The sequence below is a fragment of the Miscanthus floridulus genome, chromosome 10 (genome assembly GCF_019320115.1).
Source record: "Miscanthus floridulus cultivar M001 chromosome 10, ASM1932011v1, whole genome shotgun sequence".
Taxonomy (NCBI): domain Eukaryota; kingdom Viridiplantae; phylum Streptophyta; class Magnoliopsida; order Poales; family Poaceae; genus Miscanthus; species Miscanthus floridulus.
In genome coordinates this window covers 67889989-67895188 of record NC_089589.1, presented here as the reverse complement: position 1 = coordinate 67895188, position 5200 = coordinate 67889989, and positions in this window count along the sequence as shown.

Genomic DNA, 5200 nt, shown 5'->3' with positions numbered 1-5200 from the left:
CCGAGTGGTAAGAGGTATGCAAACCTCACTAAACACTAGGCCTAAACCTAGAGCAAGCGCATAAGCAGTGGTCTAATCAACCTAAGAACTTCACAAAGCACCTACGCTAATCACCTAATGAATCACTAAGCACTATGCATGTGGAGATCACTAAAATGGTGTATCAACACCCTTGTTATGTTTCCTCAGCTCCACACTTTCCAAATAGACGGTTGGGGGTTGTATTTATAAGCCCCACTGAGAATGTAGCCATTGGGGACGAAATCCTGCTTTTCTGCTACTGACCGGACACTGGAGTCGTCCTGATCGGACACGTTCGGTCGTCCCGACCGTTGGTGCTGCGAACAATTGATCGGACACTGCCAGCGTTCGGTCACTTGCCACAGGATGTGTCCGGTCGCAAGTTCACCGCTCTGGAACCTCTCTGTACTCGACCGGACTCTGCTGTCCTGCGTCCGGTCGATTTTGCTACCAGCGTCCGGTCGCTGCTACTGACGCCTGTTTGCCGAGCCTCTTGATCAGAGCATCCGGTCACTTTTCTCCAGCGTCCGGTCCAGCGTCCGGTCACTTCTGTGAGCTCGTTTCTTCGCGATCTTGCGTATGGCTTGGTTCCTATCTTCGTGCTTGGACTTTGCTATCCAAAGTAAATGGGCCTAGGGTCCATTTTCCTTACAAATATGTTGTTGCTATTGTTCGGTTTCTATATAATTATTGTATCTAATTTACTGCATGGTTAAGGGTTTTTTCTATCGGTGGTCTGTTATTTTTCTATGTGATAACCGAGACTGACAGAAAAATAAAAATTTTCCTGTGAGTGTACCTCTCGACTCTATCGAGACAACATCGATAGAAAAATCATTTTTTCTGACGGACTTTTCTTTTTTCTGTGAAGATTAACTCACACAACATTTAAATTTAATCTAGGCTAACGCAATTTTTCTGTGCGTGTAACACCCACAGAAAAATTGTTTCTGACGGCGAACACATAGAACCATTGAATTTTTTTATCATTATATTTCCGTGTGTATTTTTGTGAGGCTACACCATTAGAAAAATATTTTTCTGACGGTATTCATATTTTTCTGTTTGTGTTCACACACACAGAAGAATGCGAGTTTCTAGTAGTGGGAGTATCGACTACAAAGCCGATATGTTCGACCATTGAACTTTTAGAACCAAACAACCAAACGCTGATATCAACCAAGTTTTTCTCTGTATCTGTTTTTTTATAAAACTAGCCTTCCACGTGCAGCACATACATGTTTATGCTGTAACTAAAGTAAGATCTGATTTCTATAATATCTATCAATGAGATATCACGATTGTTTTAAAAGATTATATATTTATTTTACAGAGTCCATATGCAGTCAATATAAAAAGCAAATAATTCAACCAATGTTGAGAGAGGTTGTAACTAGGGCGGATCTACCACCAAGGCAGAGCCCCCCTCCCCCTGAAATTTCAGCCATTAACAATAGGAAGGAGGAGCTAGAGTCCTCAACAACCCTGGTGGACGGAGGTTGAAAACAAGTTCCCAGTTAGCCTTCCTTCCTGGGCTAGTATGTGTGTTTCAGCTTCCCATTTAGACATGTAGTCATGTAGAGTAGAGAAGCCAGTCAATAGCCAGCCTATCGTGGAAAGAAATAGGACTGGCTTTTTTTCGTTCCTCTATCGGTCGCGGGCAGGGCGAGCAGCGGTTGCTAGCCTCCTAGGGTTAGAGCCTTAGCGGCGGCGGACGGAGGAGCCGGTTGCTAGCGGACCGAGGTGCGGACGGTGGATTGGAGACCGCCGAGGCCGAGCGTAGGGTGGGAATGTGGGAGGCAGCAGCGGCCGTGCCACCACGCACCACAGCATTGGGCTGGTGGCGTTAGGAAGGCCGCAGCAACAGTAGGTCCTACCGGGCGCCGACTAGCCGGCTAGCGGCCTCGGCACGGTGGCTCATCCAGACGGCTAGCGGGCCATGCAGCAGGCAGAGAGAAACAGTGAGTCAAAGTCAGAGTTAGTGAGATAGGTATACCGTATACCTATTCTTTTCCTTGAGATTTGCCTTTTATGAACTTTATAATCGTTCAAATTTGTATTAAGATTATTTTTTATAAAACTAGCCTTCCACGTGCAGCACATACATGTTTATGCTGTAACTAAAGTAAGATCTGATTTCTATATTATATATCAATGAGATATCACGATTGTTTTAAAAGATTATATATTAATTTTAGAGAGACAATATGCAGTCAATATAAAATGCAAATAATTCAACCAATGTTGAGAGAGGTTGTAACTAGGGGCGGATCTACCACCAGGGCAGAGCCCCCCCCCACCCCTAAAAATTTCAGCCACTAACAATTGGAAGGAGGAGCTGGAGTCCTCAACGACGCTGGTATATGTTGGTTGAAAACGAGTTCCCAGTTGGCCTTCCTTCCAGGGCCAGTATGTGTGTTTCAGCTTCCCATTTAGACATGTAGTCATGTAGAGTAGAGAAGCCAGTCAGTAGCCAGCCTATCATGGAAAGAAATATGACTGGCTTTTTTACCTTCCTCTATCGGTCACGGGCAGGGCGAGCAGCGGCTGCTAGCCTCCTAGGGTTAGAGCCTTAGCGGCGGCGTTCGGAGGAACCGGTTGCCGACGGGCCGAGGCACGGACGGTGGAGTGGAGACCGCGGAGGCCGAGCGCAGGGTGGGAACGTGGGAGGCAGCAGCGGCCACGCCACCGCACACCGCGGCATTGGGCTAGTGGCGTTAGGCTAGCGGCGGCAACAATAGGGCCTACCAGGCGCCGACTAGCCGTACAACGGCCTCGGCGCGGTGGCTCGGCCAGACGGCTAGCGGGCCATGCAACAGGCAGAGAGAAACAGTGAGTCAAAGTCAGAGTTAGTGAGATAGGTGTACCATATACCTATTCCTTTTCTTGAGATTCGCCTTTTATAAACTTTATAATTGTTCAAAATTTGATTAAGATTGTTTTTTATAAAACTAGCCTTCATCGTGCAACACATACATGTATATGCTGTAACTAAAGTAAGATTTGATTTCTATATTGTATATCAATGAGATATCACAATTGTTTTAAAAGATTATATATTTATTTTAGAGGGTCCATATGCAGTCAATATAAAAAGCAAATAATTCAACCAATGTTGAGAGAGGTTGTAACTAGGGTCGGATCTACCACAAGGGCAGAGCGCCTCCCCCCCTAAAAATTTCAGCGTTTAACAATTGGAAGGAGGAGCTGGAGTCCTCAACGACGCTGGTGGACGTAGGTTGAAACTGAGTTCCCAGTTGGCCTTCCTTCCTGGGCCGGTATGTGTGTTTCAGCTTCCCATTTAGACATGTAGTCATGTAGAGTAGTGAAGCCAGTCAGTAGCCAGCCTATCATGGAAAGAAATAGGATTGTCTCTTTTCCCTCCTCTATCGGTCACGGGCAGGGTGAGCAGTGGCTGCTAGCGTCCTAGGGTTAGAGCCTTAGCGGTGGCGTTCGGAGGTGCCGGTTGCTGGCGGGCCGAGGTACGGACGGTGGACTAGAGACCGCTGAGGCCGAGCGCAGGGTGGGAACGTGGGAGGCAGCAGCGGCCGCACCACCATGCACCGCAACATTGGGCTGGTGGCGTTAGGCACGCGGCGGCAACAATAGGGCCTGTCGAGCGCCGACTAGCCGGACAGTGGCCTCGGCGCGGTGGCACGGACAGACGGCTAGCGGGCCATGCAACAGGTAGAGAGAAACAGTGAGTCAAAGTCAGAGTTAGTGAGATAGGTGTACCGTATACCTATTCTTTTTCATTAGATTTGCCTTTTATGAACTTTATAATTGTTCAAAATTTGATTAAAATTTGATTAAGATTGTTTTTTTTAAACTAGCCTTCCGCGTGCAGCACATACATTTTTATGCTATAACTAAAGTAAGATCTGATTTCTATATTATCTATCAATGAGATATCATGATTGTTTTAAAAGATTATACGTTTATTTTAGAGAGTCCACATGCAGTCAATATAAAAAGCAAATAATTCAACCAATATTGAGAGAGGTTGTAAGTAGGGGCGGATCTACCACCAGGGCAGAGCCCCCCCCCCCTAAAAATCTCAGCCATTAACAATAGGAAGGAGGAGCTGGAGTCCTCAACGACGCTAGTGGACATAGGTTGAATATAAGTTCCCAGTTGGCCTTCCTTCCTGGGCCAGTATGTGTGTTTCAGCTTCCGTTTAGACATGTAGTCTTGTAGAGTAGAGAAGTCGGTCAGTAGCCAGCCTATCTAGGAAAGAAATAGGACTAGCTTTTTATCCTTCGTCTATCGGTCATGGGTAGGGCGAGCAGTGGCTGCTAGCCTCCTAGGGTTAGAGCCTTAACGGTGGCGGACGAAGGTGCCGGCTGCCGGTAGGCCGAGGCGTGGATGGCGGAGTGGAGACCGTCAAGGCCGAGCGCAGGGTGGGAACGTGAGAGGCAGCAATGGCCACGCCACCTCGCTCCGTAGCATTGGGCTGTTGGCGTTAGGTGGGCGGCGACAACAGTAGGAACTATCGGGCACCAACTAGCCGGCCAGGGGTCTCGGCGTGGTGGCTCGGCTAGACGGCTAGTGGGCCCTGCACCAGGCAGAGAGAAACAGTGAGTCAAAGTCAGAGTTAGTGAGATAGGTATATCGTATACCTATTCTTATTCTTTAGATTTGCCTTTTATGAACTTTATAATTGTTCAAAATTTGATTAAGATTGTTTTTAATAAAACTAGCCATCCACGTGCAGCACATACATGTTTATGTTGTAACTAAAGTAAGATCTGATTTCTATATTATATATCAATGAGATATCACAATTGTTTTAAAAGATTATATATTTATTTTAGAGAGTCCATATGCAGTCAATACAAAAAGCAAATAATTCAACCAATGTTGAGAGAGGTTGTAACTAGGGGTGGATCTACCTCCAGGGTAGAGCGCCTCCCCCCCTAAAAATTTCAGCCATTAACAATTGGAAGGAGGAGCTAGAGTCCGCAACGACGCTGCTGGACGTAGGTTGAAAATGAGTTCCCAGTTGGCCTTCCTTCCTGGGCCAGTATGTGTGTTTCAGCTTCCCATTTAGACTTGTAGTCATGTAGAGTAGAGAAGCCTGTCAGTAGCCAGCCTATCATGGAAAGAAATAGGATTGTTTTTTTCCTTCCTCTATCGGTCACGGTTAGGGCGAGCAGTGGCTGCTAGTCTCCTAGGGTTA